An 18162-nucleotide genomic window follows, 5' to 3' on the forward strand; every position below is an offset into this window, starting at 1 on the left:
AAGCATAACCAATGGACACAGACACTGGGGGGGGGGGGGGTGAGGGCACAAGTGAAGGGGTGAGGAGGCAATGGGGGGATAAGGACACATATGTAATACCTTAATCAATAAAGAAAAAAATTAAAAATAAAAATAAAATATATTGAAAAAGATACAACAAAATGAAAAGATATCCTGTGTTCATGGATTGGAAGAATCAGCATAGTTAAAATGGCCATATTACCCAAAGCAATATACAAATTTAATGCAATCTCCATCAAAATCCCAATGTCAGTTTTAAAGAAATAGAACAAGAAATCAGCAGATTTCTATGGAACCACAAAAGTCCCGGAATAGCCAAAGCAATCCTGAGAAAAAACAATGAAGCTGGAGGCATCACACTACCTGACTTCACATTATACTGAAAGGGCGGGAAGACTCCATGTTCCTTTTGTTCCATGTCTTCCACCTCGTGGAGTCAGGTTCCCGCCCTAGAACCTCTCCAAGAGCCCAACCCACACCTTTGAATTAGCCAATAGAAATGCAAGGGAAAGTAAGCCGCGCCCTGCCCCCATGTGCAACCTGACCCCGACCAATCAGTGGAGGCCACACTACCTCACCCCTCCTACCTCTCCCAGGCCCCCTATAAATCAGCGCGTTTGGAGTCTGGGGCTCTCTCTCTCTCTCCACCTCGCCGCTGCGCCGGTGTGTGTGTGTGTATGTGACTGAGCTCGAACTAGCTCGATTAAAGGCTCTTTGCTTTTGCATCGGACTCGGCTCCCTGGTGGTCTTTGGGGATCACGAAATCTGGGCATAACATCTGGGGGCTCGTCCGGGATCCCCAAGAACCTCAAGGGACCCCCGATCCGTAGAGTCTGACTGGCCACGGTAGGTATCTGTCTGTTCCTTGTCTCTTTTGTGTGAGCTCATTTCTGAATCTCTGGCAGTGCCCGAAGCGGTCTAGGTGGACGCACTGGAGGACCACGGGCGGGAGGAATCGGGAGATGTCCCGATCCTCCTTCAGGAGGGACATGTATTCCCCTCAAACCTCTGGGACGAGGTGGGTCGCTCCCACCGATCGGCGTGAGGCCGTCGTCTGCACTTTCGGTTTTGTCAGTTTTGTTCCAACGGACTCACGTTGGAAAGCTTGTCTCAAGGGCCCTTTGTTTGTCTGTGTCTGTGTTTTTCTGTTTTGTTTTGTGAACTCTGTTGACGGACATCATGGGACAGACTTCAACCACTCCTTTAAGCATTATGGTTGATCATTTCAAAGAGGTTAAGGGAAGAGCTAGCAACCTCAGTGTAGAGGTCCGGAAGGGCCGGTGGTAAACTTTATGTTCTAGGGAGTGGCCGACTTTTAGTGTCGGGTGGCCGCCGGAGGGGACCTTCGACCTCCCCACCATCCACCGGGTGAGGGACATCGTCTCTCAGGCCAAGAAGGGACATCCTGATCAACTCCCTTACATTATTACTTGGCAGGACCTCATGGAAGATCCACCCTCCTGGCTTAAGCCCTTTCTGTCCCAGCGCCCCCTGGAGCCGAAACCCATGCTTGCTTTGCAGGAAACGGAGAAGGTGAAGAAGAAGAAGGCCCTCACCCCGCCATCAGCTCCCCTCTACCCTGTCTTTCAGGGGGGAACTGAAGAGGAACTAATCTTTCCTCCCTCACATCAGCCCCCTAGGAGTCCATAGGGGGGCGATCCTCCCACGCAAAGGGAAGCGGACGCCACGGGGAGCAGAGTTCCGGGAGCAGCTGGGGGCGGAGTTCCGGGAGCAACGGGGGGGGGGGGGGGGGGGGGGCGGAGTTCTGGGAGCGGCTATGGTTCCGGTGGGCTCCCAGATGCAGATGGCAATCAACCCCATCACTATTGGCCTTTTGCCACTAGTGACCTTTGCAACTGAAGGCTCAGAATCCTAAATTCTCTGAGAAGCCAGCAGGGCTTATTGATCTGTTAGATTTTGTCCTTTTCACCCACGAGCCCACGTGGGACGACTGCCAACAGCTTTTACAGGTCCTGTTCACAACTGAGGAGAGGGAAAGAATCCTCAATGAGGCCCGGAAAGTGGTTCCAGGCGTGGACGGGAACCCAACCACCAACCCGGTCCAGATAGATGTCTCTTTTCCCTTAACTAGGCCTGAATGGGATTTCAACACGGCAGAAGGTAAGGAGAGGCTCCGGGTCTACCGCCAGACTCTAATGGGGGGTCTCCGAATGGCTGCTAGAGAGCCAACTAATTTGGCCAAGGTAGGGAATGTTCAGCAGGAAAGGGATGAGTCTCCAGCTGTCTTTTTAGAACGGATCATGGAGGCATACAGCACCTACACCCCCATGAATCCAGAAGCTCCTGAAAACAAGGCAGCTGTGATCATAAGCTTTGTAAACCAATCGGCTGCGGATATTAAAAAGAAACTGCAAAAAGTAGATAGGTTGGGGGAGAAGAGTTTAAAGGACCTACTGGAGGTAGCCGAGAAGGTGTATAATAACAGGGAGCCCCCGGAAGAAAGGCAGGCTCACGCTGCGGCGGCTGCGAGCAGCAAACAAACCCGAGACCTAGCTAAGATCCTGCTCGCCACCACCGCGGACTCTTCCGAGGAACGGAACCGCCGTCTCCGCGAACTCGCAGGCAATCAGGAGGACGGTAAGGGGACCGCCCGGGGCGGGAGGCGGAAGCTGCAGAAAGATCAGTGGGCTTACTGTAGGGAGATAGGGCACTGGAAACAAGAGTGCCCGAAAAGGGCCAGCAAACAGGGAGGCGAGGCGGATCGAGTGAAGGTCCTGGAGCTAGATGAACTGAGTGATTAGGGGAGTCGGGGTTCGGACCTCCTCCCCGAGCCCAGGGTAACTCTTAGAGTGGAGGGGACCCCCATTGACTTCCTTGTCGACACCGGAGCGCAACACTCGGTCCTCTGTACGCCTCAAGGAAAATTAACAAATAAGTCTTGGGTACAAGGAGCAATTGGTATGAGCCAGTATTCATGGACTACCCGAAGAACGGTGGATTTAGGGACGGGCCGGGTATCCCACTCTTTTATGGTAATTCCGGAATGCCCCTACCCACTGTTAGGATGAGACTTGCTCACTAAGATTGAAGCTCATCACTTTCAGACAAGGGGGGCCTCAGGTTACTGAAGGCAGGGCCACCCCATTCAGGTCCTGACCATAAGGTTGGAGGATGAGTACCAGCTTCACCAAAAAGCCTCTCCAATAGAGGGCTACAGCGGACAACTGACGTGGACTCGGTTGCCTCGGATTCAAGAACTCGCCCACCATCTTCGACGAGGCCCTGCACGAGGACCTGGGAATCCTAGAGCAAGTGAATGGGCTCCGGAAGGACCTGACCGACCAGCCCCTTCCAGATGCAGACGTCACCTGGTTCACGGATGGAAGCAGCTTCGTACGGGACGGGAGCAGGTATGAGGGTGCAGCTGTAGTCACTGAAACGGACACTGTATGGGCAGAGGCTCTGCCTCTGGGACGTCAGCCCAGAGAGCAGAGCTTGTGGCCCTCACCAAGGCCCTGACACTGGGAGCTGGAAAGCGGCTCAACATCTACACAGACAGCCGGTATGCGTTCGCCACCGCTCATATTCATGGGGCAATCTACCAAGAGAGAGGGCTACTAACAGCAGAGGGGCGGACTATAAAGAATAAACAGGAGATACTCGACTTACTCTCAGCCTTATGGCTCCCTGCCAAATTGGCCATCATACACTGCCAAGGACACCAGAAGGCTGACGACCCAGTGGCAAGAGGAAACCGCAGGGCTGACCAGGCGGCCAAGGCAGTAGCCCTTTCTCCGATCCCCACCATGGCCCAACAGCTCCCAGACCCAGGAGACCCAGTTCAGCCAGGATATTCCCTGGAGGAGTTACAGCACATTAGGAAGCTTCCCCAAGCAAAGGAGGAGAAGGGGTGACGGTATATGCTGGAAGACATCTTGCCCAGGTACGGTTTTCCCGCTGAGATAGGGTCAGACAATGGACCAGCTTTTGTCTCGCAGGTAACGCAGGCAGTGGCCAAGGCCATTGGGGCAAATTGGAAATTGCATTGCGCTTATAGGCCCCAAAGCTCAGGGCAAGTAGAGAGGATGAATAGAACTCTAAAAGAGACCCTTACTAAATTGACCATGGAGACTGGCGGGGACTGGGTGGCTCTCCTTCCATATGCCCTTTACTGGGTTAGGAACTCCCCCTACACCCTGGGTTTTACTCCTTATGAGATCATGTTTGGCCGGCCACCCTCTATTATCCCTAACCTTAAAGCCGAATTTCTTACAGAATTTGAAAGTCAAGAACTGTTTCTTTCCTTGAGAGGGCTCCAGAGGGCGCACGAGGACATTTGGCCGCGCCTCCGCGCTATCTACGAGACTGGCCCAGCCCCGACTCCTCATCAGCATAAGCCCGGGGACTGGGTCTACGTCAAGAGACACCGCCGGGAGACCCTTGAGCCACGTTGGAAGGGTCCCTACGTTGTGGTGCTGACGACCCCCACCGATCTCAAGTCGCGACCTGGGTCCATCACACTCACGTCCGGTCAGCAGACCCATCTGTGATCCGGGAAGACTTCGTCACCAAAGTAGCATCGATCAAGATCAACGCAACCCACTCAAGCTCAAGCTACGGCGTGCTCGACCTGCCTGATGCTGGAGGGGGAAGGAAGGCTACTTGATGGGACACCGGGAAGACTTGGGGACTCCGATTTTATCAGTGCAGGTAATTTGGGATGGTGTACCCTCGTGACCCAGGAATGTTGTTCAGTAGAAATACAACCGACCCATGATTGGGCCTGTAAGTTTCAAGACAAGGGGAGAATGAAAGGGCGGGGAGACTCCATGTTCCTTTTGTTCCATGTCTTCCACCTCGTGGAGTCAGGTTCCCGCCCTAGAACCTCTCCAAGAGCCCAACCCACACCTTTGAATTAGCCAATAGAAATGCAAGGGAAAGTAAGCTGCGCCCTGCCCCCATGTGCAACCTGACCCCGACCAATCAGCGGAGGCCACACTACCTCACCCCTCCTACCTCTCCCAGGCCCCCTATAAATCAGCGCGTTTGGAGTCTGGGGCTCTCTCTCTCTCTCCACCTCGCCGCTGCGCCGGTGTGTGTGGGGGGGGGACTGGGCTCGAGCTAGCTCGATTAAAGGCTCTTTGCTTTTGCATCGGACTCGGCTCCCTGGTGGTCTTTGGGGATCACGAAATCTGGGCATAACAATACTACAGAGCTACGATAATCAAAACAGCATGATATTAGCAGAGAAATGGACACACAGATCAATGGAATAGAATAGAGCCCAGCTGTAAAACCACATGTATATGGACAGTTAATTTTCGACAAAGGAACCAGAAACACACAATGGAGTAAAGATAGTCTCTCCAGTAAGTGGTGCTGGGAAAACTGGAAAGCCACATGCAAATGAATGAAACTGTATTACAGTTTGTCCCCATGTACAAAAATTAATTCAAATTGGATCGAAGCCTAAATATAAGACCTGAAACAATAAGCTACATAGAAAAAAAATCTAGGTACCAAACTTGTGGACCTTGGCCGTAGAGAAGATTTTATGAACTTGATCCCAAAGGCAAAGGAAGTAAAGACAAAAATAAATGAATGGGACTATATCAAACTAAAAAGCTTCTGCACAGCAAGAGAAACTGACAACAAAACAAAGAGACAGCCAACCATATTTGCAAACAGTAGCTCCGTCAAAGGCTTAATTGCCAAAATATATAAAGAACTCATAAAACCTAACACCAAACAAACAACCCAATCAAAAAGTGGGCAGAGGACCTGAAAATACACCTCTCCCAAGAAGACATACGAACAGCTGATTGATATATGAAAAGATGTTCAACCTCACTGGCTATTAGGGAAATGCAAATCAAAACTACAATGAGATACCACTTCACACCTGGTCATTATCAACAAGATACGAAATAACAAGTGTTGGAGAGGTTGTGGAACAAAGAGAACCCTCATTCACTGCTGGTGGGAATGTAGACTGGTACAACCACTATGGAAACCAGTCTGTAGATTCCTCAAAAAATTGAGAATAGAGCTACCATACGACCCATCCAACCCTTTCCTGGGTATATACCTGAAAACATCAAAATCATGTATTTGCAAAGATATATGCACCCTAATGTCCATTTTAGCATTTCTCATGGTGGCCAAGACATGGAAACAAACAGTGTCCTGGGATAGAGGACTGGATAAAGAAGATGTGGTACATATGCACAATGGAGTACTACTCAGCCATAAGAAAGGATGAAATAGTGCCATTTGCAACAACATGGATGGAACTTGAGAATATTATGCTAAGTGAAATAAGTCAGTCAGAAAAAGCTAAGAACCATGATTTCACTCATATGTGGGATATAACACTGAAACTCATGAACACAAACAGCAGTGTGGTGGTTGCCAGAGGGAAGGGGGTGGGTGTAGAAGGGGGTTCTAATATATGGTGACAGGAGATTTGACTTTGGGTGGTGGAATATACAGTGCAATATACAGATTTTGTAACATAGAAACCCACACCTGAAACCTGTACGTTCATGTTGACTGATGCCACCCCAATAAATTTAATTTAAAAATAATAATGTATGTTATGTTTAAATTACCTCATTTACTATCTGGCCCATGATTTAAGTACCATGATAACAGGGAGTTTGTCTCTTTTGTTCAATGCTATATCCCAAGCATCTATAATTGTCCCTGACCCACAGACAGCATTCAATAAATGGTGGAGTAAATGAATGAATGAATCCTTAATACATGAAGAAATTTGGAAAAGAAAATAGAACACCACTTTAGAAAACACAAATTCATAAAATTATTTTTTAAATCCTCACTGCTTAGAGAGAGGAAGGAAAGGAGAGAGAAAGAGAGAGAGAGAGAGAGAGAGAGAGAGAGAGAGAGAGAGAGAGAGAGAATTACAAAAAAAGGTTTTAATAAAACTCTTTTTTACTTTAGGTTTGAAAGACTCGATATTTTTCTAATGGTTCTCAGCCAGCTGATTTTAATCCAGGAGGCTAAGAAGCATATAATAAGAAACCTGTTCAGCCCTAATCAATTTTGCTCAGTGGTCAGTGGATAGAGTGTCGGCCTGCAGACTGAAAGGTCCCAGGTTTGATTCTGGTCAAGGGCATGTACCTTGGTTGTGGGCACATCCCCAGTAGAAGGTGTGCAGGAGGCAGCTGATTGATGTTTCTAACTCTCTATCCCTCTCTGTAAAAAATCAATATATATTTAAAAAAAGAAACCTGTTCAGTCTGAAACAAGTTTGAGCAAGAAGTGTTTGTGAGAAGCCTGTTCTCTCAGATTCTTCCTCCTGGTTCTTCATTCCAGGAAGTTTCCTCCACACCCAAATGGATATCTGAAATTTCAGTGATTTTTCCTTTTATTACTAATAGTATTAAATGGAAAATAGACAAGTGGGTCCAACATGTCAATAAAGCCTAGTGACACAGAAGTTGTAACTTGCTTCTGATGATACTGTCTGGATCAATTCAACATGGTTTTGTCATTCTTTAGAGCTGATCCTTAAAACTTAGAGAAGCTGCAAGCTTTTCATGGGCCTCTCCCCACTGCAGACCCTCTACACCACACTACACGCTGAGCTGTGAGAGCAGTACCACTTTCTACCTTGTTCTCTACTGTATCCCCAGGGTCCCCCAAAATGCCTGTCACATGGAATGTGTTCAGTGAAAATGCATTAAATATCTGAATGATCAGCACACAACTGTCTGCCTGTGGCATCCAATTTTGAGAACTCAAAACCCAAACCAGACTCTGGACACTTTTTACACAGAATCTACCATATCATGCCTCCAGCATTTATTAAATTTTTACAAAAATTGTATGAATATAGGCAATCTTACACTATGCCAATAATACTGTAAGTTACTGGAACCTTAGAGAACAACTGGGTAGATTTAGGGAGCCTTTAATAACAGCATACATTTTGACCCATCAGTTCCACTTCTAGGAGCCTGCACCACCCCACCACCTCCAAATTAGAAAAGTGCACTATAAACACTGGTGTTTATCAGCAACTTTCTGCATATTTCGATTTAGGGCAGAGAATGGGGGACAAGGAGCATAAAGTTAGTGTATGTCACAAAACAATGTGGCTAATACACAAATTTAAAACAAATAAATATATAAAATTTAAAACAAATAAATATTAAAATAAAGTGTTAGGGCTATTGACGTATCATATAAAAACGTACTTCCCAGAAATGAAACAGTGGTGCAGTCTCACAAATCTACACACAACCGTACTCTACCTTCCATCCAACTCTAGTTTCTCATCTACTCACAATCCCACCAGTCAGGCACGCTGGCACGCACGTTCATATTGAAATATAAAAGGGAAAGCACATTCAAAAAATCCTCTTATACACACCATCCCACGGCCACACTCAGTCACAGACAAATATCTGGCAAATACAGTAACATCACGCCACATGCTGTCTTTAATACGCCACGCTCGCGGCATCAGGGAACCACCCTTTAGGGGCATAGCCCTGCCGGGCATGGGCATCCTCCTCCAACACAGACATGGGTCTGCAGGACCCTACTCCCACCCAGCACAATCCCGGACTCAGAGCTCGCAGCCTCCCGAGGACTCACCACCGAGACCGCAGACACAGGCCCCAATTCCACATCTCCACGCCGCCCAAGTATGGGCTGAGAAAGGGGCGCGGGCTGAGAAAGGGTGCGGGTTGACTAGGGCCACGCGGGCTGGGGATGACTGCAGCACAGGCCCGGGCCCTCAGACAAAGGACAACACTTCCCAGAGCCCCACGCGACTCACCCCGGCCGGACTCTCCTCTCTGTTTGCAAATATTGGCGTTTATAGGCGCCCAGATCTGCGGAGGAGGCTCAGTGTAAGTTTTACGAAAGCAACTTGCCCTGACCCTGGCACTGGGAGTCTGTGGGAGTACAACTGGAGGCTGAGAAGACTCTGAAACGGGCCGCAGCTTTCCTGGACCGGACTACATTTCCCAGAGGCCCTCGTGGCCCAAGTCAATGTATGAAAATGTCACTTTAACTGGGTCTTCGGATTCCTGGGATTATGGTGTTTGGCCCAATAAGGAAGCACCGCTCAGTCGGTTTAGTTCTGTCTGGTGTGGGCTCCACCCAGGACTAGACTTCCCCGGAATGAAGTGGGGGGAAATCAGGCCCGTAGGCGGGACGAGACCAGCCAGTCCTCGAGCTTCTGGCGGCAGTCAGAAAGAGAGTTGCTTTGTGTGACTGTGTGTTGAAAATTTTGGCAGTGGTTTTGTGGAAGAGAGTTAATGGAGTCGAGAGATTCTGAGGGCCAGTGACTTTTGGGGTCGTGGGGTTAACGACCATTTGTGTGACCATGGTCCCGGGGTATCTTGTGACCCTTTTATTCTGATCCTGCAGTTTTGTGAGAGACAGTATGTTGTCAGTTCTTTGGGTTTCTGCTTTTCTGACTGACGCCCTGTTGCGATATTGAAATTTATAAGGTTAAGTAAATAAACCAGAGGCACCAAATTTTCAAATGAAAATTTATGTCAAGAATTCATAGTCTCACCAACAGGAGTGTAAAGTATAAGTGGGATACTAGAGGAGTAACCAGGATCCAAAACTCAAGAATCTAGCAAACCAAACTAATGTCTCACCTGCCCTAAAGACCTGATTCTTTTTCAGCATTTTATATGGTGGATTCCACTCTGACTTCAAAAGAATAAAAAAACAATTGACAGTGAAAGTTGAAGACTCAATGGAATAATTTTGAAGTAGATACTAAAATGGAGAAAATATCTATAAAAACATTAGCCTATCCTTTTGTGTTATGGCGTGTTGACAAAGAGAGACTACAGCATGCTAAATATTAGGAACTTATATAGTCTTTAACGGTATCAGGGACTTCTGGCTACACAAAGCCCAAAGGACTATGTTATCTCTATACTGCACAAAGAATGCAGTAGAAAATAGTCTTCCTTTGATAATTGGCACTGATTCAGTGTGAATCTGTGTCTGGGAAGGGACAAGAGACTCCCAGTAAAACACTATGTAGAGAGAACAGTCCTCTGAATACATTTTGCTTATTTGTCTCACATGTCTTTACCAACAGTAAATTTTTTTCTGTCTACTATAAGAATTGTTTTTTCTAATTGTTTTGTTAATAGATGAGAAAAGAACAGAGCTGGTTGTTCTATGTCCCTCCAACTTCCTGATTTCATTTTTTTATACTTGTAAAATTGTCTCTTCTTTTATTTCTGTTAAGCTTTGCTTTATATATTTTTAAGCTGTCTTATTGGGTGATACATTTTTAGAGTTGAATAGCTTTCTATTAGATTGATACAACAGGAAATTATGGAATTTACCATTTATTTAGAATACCACTTTTTTTCTTAGTCTATTTTGAAGTACCCGGTACTATTGCTTTACCATTCTTCTTTTGGCTAATGCATGCTTTAGCTCTTCTACCTTTTAATTTTAATGTTTCTAAGTGTCTCTTATTAAACACATAATTTTTTAAAAATAATTACAACCTTCTTTAACTTGACATATTTTGTGAATTTACATTTAATGTAGTTGGATTTTGGTCTGCCACCTTGGAATTTGTTTTCTTTTTGACCCAGCTTTTTTTAAATTAATTTAACTTTTTATTTTGAGGTAATACTAGAATTGCATGCAGTTGTAAGAAGTAATTCAGAGATCCTATGTACCCTTTATTCATTTCCCCCAATGGTAACATTTTACAAAATGTTACATATCACAACTTAGTATTAACATTAATACAGTCAACATTTATAATATTTTTATTATTACAAGGATTCTTTATGTTGTCCTTTTATAGTTACACCCACTAAACTCCTCACTCTCTCTCCCCCAAACACCCTCCATAAGGCCTAGCAACCCTAATCTGTTCTCCATCTCTACTTGTATCTTTAAAGAATATTATATAAATCAAATCACACAGTATTTAATTTTGATTTTTTTTCACTCAGCATAATTCCCTGAAGGTTCATACGTGTTGTTACATGTGTAAGTAATTCATTCATTTTATTCCATGTGAATATACCACAGCTTGTTTAGACATTCACTTACTGAAAAACACATGTGTAAGTTTTCAACTTTTAGCTATTACTGCTATATGCATTCATGTACAGTTTTTTGTGGGAATGAAATTTAAACTTCCTTAGGATAAACACCTAGGGAAATTTTACAAGGAATTTGTCAATTTATAACCCCACCCCCAAAATCTATCTTGTATTTTAATTGAATATATAGATCAATTTGGGGAGAACTGACATCTTTAAAATGGTGGATCTTATAATCCATAAACATGTCTCCATTTATTTAGATCTTTAATTTCTCTCAGAAATATTTTATAGTTTTTAATGTACAGGTCATAAAATATTTTGCCAGATTTAGCCCTGAGTATATCAGAGTTTGATGCTTTTATAAGTGGTATTTTTGAAAGTTTCAATTTCCAATTGTTTATTGCCAGTATATAAAATACAACTGCTTTTTGTATTTTGATCTTGTAGCTTGTTACCTTGCTAAAAGATCATTGCTATGTCTACTTGAGTTTTGAAAGTTCTGTTGAATAGTCTAAATAGATGATCATATCATTTGTGAAAAGACAGTGGTAGCTATTCTTACCTATTGTTGCTAATCTGCAGGTACAGGATGAACCCCCAACCCAAAATTTGGTTAGAATGTTGAGACTGATGACCATACACACACACATACACACACACACACACACACACACACACACACACACACACCAAGAGGATATGAAAAGTTTAACTACTCACACAATGAATCTTTGTAGGAAAAGCGGGGCAGGCTTCCCAAGAAAGTCTGCAAATGGTTAAGAGCAAGGACAGGAAATTGGCATGGAATTCTTATGGCAGAGGCTTTCATGGTTTACATTTCCTCCTGTCATTGCCCAGATGTGAAGCACAAGAGGAAGAAGAAGAGTAAAGCTTAAAAGCCAGAAGTAGCTGCTCCTGCTGCACCTGGCACTGTTTGTATGCTCCTTAAGCATGTGGACCTGGTTACCTCTTTTGCAAAACAGCAGCTGAGGAGACCTGGAGCTTGCCAGAGCAGATGAAAAGCCCAAAGAAGGAGGCAATATTGAGAACAACAATCACATTCATTTGAAGGTGGCGGGCAGGATGCTTCTGAAGTACAGTTTAAGATTAAGAAGCATACACCACTTAGTAAACTAATAAAAGCTATTGTGAACTGCAGGGTTTGTCAAGGAGACATCAGATTTTTATTTAATGGGTAGCTAATCCATGAAACGGACACACCTGCACAGTTGGAAATGGAGGATGAAGATACAATTGGTGTGTTCCAGCAGCAGAAGAGAGGTGTCTGCTAAAAATAAAACCTGCTATTTACTCCAGAACTGTGTTCCTCTAGACCAGTTGTCGGCAAACTGCGGCTCGCGAGCCACATGCAGCTCCTTGGCCCCTTGAGTGTGGCTCTTCCACAAAATACCACGGCCTCGACGAGTCTATTTTGAAGAAGTGGCATTAGAAGAAGTTTAAGTTTAAAAAATTTGGCTCTTAAAAGAAATTTCAATCGTTGTACTGTTGATATTTGGCTCTGTTGACTAATGAGTTTGCCGACCACTGGTCTAGACCAAGAAAACATTCTAATTTAGAAAACCACTATTTGGCCCTAGCCAATTTAGCTCAGTGGATAGAGTGTCAGCCTGCAGACTAAAGCAGCAGTCGCCAACCTTTCGAACATCACTAACCACCAGTGGTCCACGGACCACCGATTGGCAACTGCTGCTCCAAAGGTGTCCTTAAACCAGCAGTTGCCAACCTTTCAGACCTCATGGACCACCAGTGGTCCCTGGGTCACCAGTTGGCAACCAATGGATTAAAGGGTCCCAGGTTCAATTCTGGTCAAGGTCACATACCTCAGCTGCAGACTCCTCTCCAGCCTGGGCCCTGGTCAGGGTGCATGCAGGAGGCAACCAATCAATGTGCTTCTCTCACATCAATATTTCTATCATTCCCTGTCTCTTCCATGCTCTCTAAATCAATGGGAAAATATCCTCAGGTGAGGATTAAAATAATCTACACTAATAAAAGAGAAACATGCAAATTGACCATACCTCCACTACGCCCACAAGCCACGCCCACCAGCCAATCAGGAGTGAGTATGCAAATTAACCCAACCACAATGGTTGCGGCCACAGAGTGAGCAGGAGGCTTGGCCGCCCCACACCCCAGGGCCACCCCACACCGAAAGGGAAACCCCACCCTGATCCTGGACATCCTCGTCCAGGCTGCCCCACACCCCAAGGGAAACCCCACCCTGATCCCTTCAGGGCAAACCAGCCGGCCCCCACCCGTGCACCAGGCCACTATCCTATCTAATAAAAGAGTAATATGCAAATTGACTATCACTCCAACACACAATATGGCTGCCCCCATGTGGTCAAAGATGGCTACCCCCATGTGGACACAAGATAGCTGCCACAAGATGGCCAGCAGGGGAGGGCAGTTGGGAGGGACCAGGCCTGCAAGGGAGGGCAGTTGAGGGCAATCAAGCCTGCAGGGGAGGGCAGTTGGGTGGGATTAGGCCTACAGAGGAAGGAAGTTGGGGGTGACCAGGCCTGCAGGGAAGGGCAGTTGGGGGGAACCCAGGCCTGCAGGAGAGAGCAGTTGGGGGGGACCGGCCTGCAGGGGAAGGCAGTTGGGGGGGGACCAGACCTGCAGGGGAGGGAAGTGAGGGGTGACCATGCCTGCAGGGGAGGGCAGTTAGGGGTGACCAGGCATGCAGGGGAGGGCAGTTAGGGGCAATCATGCTTGTGGGGAGTAGTTAGGCATCAAACAGGCTGGCAGGGAGTGGTCAGGGGTGATCAGGCAGGCAGGCAGAAGTGGTTAGGGGCAATCAGGAAGGCAGGCAGGCAAGTAGTTGGGAGCCAGCAGTCCTGGATTGTGAGAGGGATGTCCGACTGCCTGTTTAGGCCCGATCCTTCCGGGAATGGGCCTAAACGGGCAGTTGGACATCCCTTGCGGGGTCCCAGATTGGAGAGGGTGCAGGCTGGGCTGAGGGACACACACCCCATGCACGAATTTTGTGCACCGGGCCTCTAGTTTATAATAATAAAAGCATAATACACTAATTAGACTGGACACCCGAAGGACCTTTAGGATGTCCTTTCGGACAAACTTCCGGAGGAAGCCCAGGCTGCGAGGGCTGAGCCCCTTGCACGAATTTTGAGCATCGGGCCTCTAGTAATAATAATAAAAAAAACACCATTTGGTTCTACCACATCCTAATTACTACAGTATAGATTTATATTCTATAATTTTTCCCCTTCACCATTTTATTGTACATAATGTAACTGGTGTATATACACAAGCATATTGCATTAAAAAAAACACACCACTAAATAGCCAAGGCTGGAGGAAAACCAAGATGGCAGCATAGGAAACACCTGAACTTGCGGCCTCACACAACCACTTCAAAACTACAACTAAAAGACAAAACAGGTCATCCAGAATCACAGGAAGGCTGGCTGAGTGGAAATTCTACAACTAGAAGGAAAGAGAAAAGCACACTGAGATTCGGAGGAGGAGCAGAGGTGCAGAAGTGAAGTGCAGAGGTACGGGGGCGTGCACATGCAGAAAGGGCTGGCAACTGAGTACGCTGTTGTCTTTTTCAATTGGGAGGGAGACACAAGCTCCTGACTGCTCTGAACTCCAGTTCTGGGCGGAACTCTGGGGACCCAGACTCATACGGGGAGAAACTGGTCTGTCTCTCATAGGTGCTTGCAGCGATCATTGTTCCTGCACAGTGCCGCCGAACACAGACAGGACCTCTTCCAGGCAGGGCTGACAGTCAGCCACTGCTGTTTGCTCCACCCTGGTGATTCCCTGAGACCCCAACCCACCCAATTTGTGCACAGAGGCTTTTGCATATGAATGGCCTGGCCCTTTTCAATCTGAAACATAACATACTGCAGCTGGGTCAAAGAGCCCCAGAGCCTCCAAAAGAAGACACAAGGCTCGACAGCAGCTTGCATTGCTTCACAGCTGGTCCTCATCTGGGCACCTCCAAACCCCAAACAAAGGAAAGGAATCTGCAGATCTCTCTGTAGCTCCTGCTGGGTGGCCTCTCTCCTTGGAGAACCAAGAGCCAATGTACCCAGTGGTCAGAAAGAGACCATCCAGACTACAACTCTTCAGATCCATAAGAGACACACTTAGGGGGCAGACTCAGTGAGCACCAAAGCACCACTGAAACAAGTCTTGCCCCATAAGTGTGTCTCCAGCACAGAAGTTCTCCCATCATAGACACAACACATTCTCACAGCCAGTTGGCATGGAGGTCAATTCCTCCCAGTGATACAAACAACAATCAATGCTTAACTACAACAAGACTGTGAACACAGTCCACAAAGGGGTGCACCAAGAGTGTCCACCTCAGGTAACTGGGGAGGCTGAGCCACTGGGCCCAATAGGACACCTAGCACACAAAGCCACGCTATAAACACAGGGAAGCAGCCAAAATGCAGAGACAAAGAAACAGGTCACAAATGACAGAAATGGAGGAAAGCAAACGACTGGATATAGAGTTCAAAACCACGATTATAAGGATACTCAAGAATCTTCTAGAAACCGCCGATAAATTTAGTGAGACCCTCGAGGATATGAAAAAGGACCATCTAGAAATTAAGCATACACTGACTGAAATAAAGAATAATATACAGAGATCCAAAAGTAGACTAGAGGATCCCAAGAATCAAGTCAAAGATTTAAAATATGAAGAAGCAAAATACACCCAACCAGAAAAGCAAAAAAAAAAAAAGAAAAGAAAAGAAAAAGGAATCCAAAAATATGAAGATAGTGTAAGGAGCCTGTGGGACAACTTCAAGCGTACCAACATCTGAATTATGGTGGTGTCAGAAGAAGAGCGAGAGCAAGATATTGAAAACCTATTTGAAGAAATAATGACAGAAAATGTCCCCTAAAGAAATAGACTTACAAGTCCAGGAAGCACAGAGAATCCCAAACAAAAGGAATCCAAAAAGGACTACACCAAGACACATCATAATTAAAATGCCAAGAGCAAAAGACAAAGAGAATCTTAAAAGCAGCAAGAGAAAAACAGTTAATTACCTACAAGGGAGTACCCATACAACTGTCAGCTGATTTCTCAACAGAAACTATGCAGGCCAGATGGGAGTGGCAAGAAATATTCAAAGAGATGAATAGCAAGAACCTACAACCAAGATTACTCTACCCAGCAAAGCTATCATTTAGAATTGAAGGGCAGATAAAGAGCTTCACAGATAAGTAAAAGCTAAAGGAATTCATCACTGCCAAACCAGTATTATATGAAATGCTGAAGGGTAGTCTTTAAGAAGAGAAAGGAGAAGAAAAAGGTAAAGACAAAAACTATGAACAACAAAGTGACAACAAATACATATCTATCAACAAGTGAATCTAAAAATCAAGTGAATAAAAAGTCTGATGAACAGAATAAACTGGTGTATATAATAGAATCAGGGCCATAGAAAGGGAGTGGACTGACAATTCTTGGAGGAAAAGGGTGTGGAGGGTGTGGGAAGAGACTGGACGAAAATCATACACCTATGGATGAGGACTGTTGGGGGGTTAAGGGCAGAGGGTGGGGTGGGAACCAGGTGGAGGGGAGCTATCGGGGTGGGGGGGGAAAGAGGAACAACTGTAATAATCTGAACAATAAAGATTATTAGTAAAATAAATAAATAAATAAATAAATAAATAAATAAATAAATAAATAAATAGCTAAGGCTGTGTTTTGATCCACATCAAATGGAGATGAGATAGGGGAGAATTATGGTCCTGTGAAAATAACCACTTTCTCCATCAGTGGCATGCACATTCAGCTCTTACCTTTATATTCCAGTAAGTTATTTTGCTCTCAATGTTTAAGGAAAAAGAATAACAAAAACTCTTGCATACATTATTTTATTGGAGAGTTTTAATGCTTTTCATTCATCATTAATAAGTTTAAAACAATTTTATAACTTTTATGTACATAACTTCTACATGTAGGGCAGTCTGTCTTTAAGTAGGTGTTGGGTGCAATTTCCTTAGCCAGGGACTTGACCCTTCTGGGTGCAAGGAATTGGAAGAACACATGAGTGACAGTAGGTAAGTGGTACATGCTTTATTATGAACAAAACAGCCCAAAACTGGCTGATCAGTGGCACTTATATACATGCTCAAACCAAAGAGACCTCATGCCAATTAGTGACATTGTGCTGCATTAACATAAACAGTTTATATAAGGGTGAGCTTGCACAGTATATATAGTGCTACTGCTGAGTCATTGCCCTCACCCATGGGTAGGGGAAGGGGGGCTTTAACATATTAATACTGCTGTGTCAATGCCTGCACGCATCTATTTGCTGAGTGGGACTTTAACCTCCGGCGTATTCTGGTCAGAGCCCCTACACTCTACCCCTTATGCCGGATGGTTTCTACAGGGTACCCTGACCCATATGCCAGCTCCTTGAACACAGAGGCCACAACAGCAATACAAACTACAACTTGTTATGACTAGTACTCCTGCCCCAATAGCAAAACTCAAAAATGCCCAGCACCATGCTCCTGACAGTCCATCACACCAGTCTCAGAGGGGGTCATGAGAAAGGGCTTGTATGGCCTGCACTTCCCTATCTGTTGCAGGGCAGTGGTTACATTTTTTAAAATAAATCTTTATTGTTCAGATTATTACAGTTGTTCCTCTTTTTTCCCCTCATAGCTCCCCTCCACCCCGTTCCCACCCCACCCTCTGCCCTTAACCCCCTCCACTGTGCTCATCCATAGGTGTACGATTTTTATCCAGTCTCTTCCTGCACCCCCAACACCCCTTTCCCCCCCGAGAATTGTTAGTCCACTCCATTTCTATGCCCCTGATTCTATTATATTCACCAGTTTATTCTGTTCATCAGACTTTTTATTCACTTGATTTTTAGATTCACTTGTTGATAGATATGTATTTGTTGTCACTTTGTTGTTCATAATTTTTATGTTTACCTTTTTCTTCTACTTCCTCTTCTTAAAGAATACCTTTCAGCATTTCATATAATCCTGGTTTGGCGGTGATGAACTCCTTTAGCTTATTCTTGTCTGTGAAGCTCTTTATCTGAACTTCAATTCTAAATGATAGCTTTGCGGA

General features: G+C 45.5%; 1 protein-coding gene across 5 annotated transcripts in view; it reads right to left on the reverse strand.

The window, feature by feature from the left end:
- Nucleotides 1-8981, reverse strand: part of ZNF569 (zinc finger protein 569) — a 159669-nt gene extending 150688 nt beyond the window's left edge. For 2 of the 5 annotated variants that reach the window (XM_080644806.1, XM_080644804.1), the window contains exon 1: nucleotides 8792-8975. The gene's annotated coding sequence lies outside the window, so the exon portion shown is untranslated. Of the gene's footprint in view, nucleotides 1-8607; nucleotides 8748-8791 lie in introns of those variants that run through there. The other 3 variants (XM_080644803.1, XM_080644802.1, XM_080644801.1) reach the window with 3 other exon arrangements.
- Nucleotides 8982-18162: the final 9181 nt, after the last annotated feature.

This window comes from Plecotus auritus, assembly GCF_963455305.1.
Source record: "Plecotus auritus genome assembly, chromosome: 10".
Classification (NCBI taxonomy): domain Eukaryota; kingdom Metazoa; phylum Chordata; class Mammalia; order Chiroptera; family Vespertilionidae; genus Plecotus; species Plecotus auritus.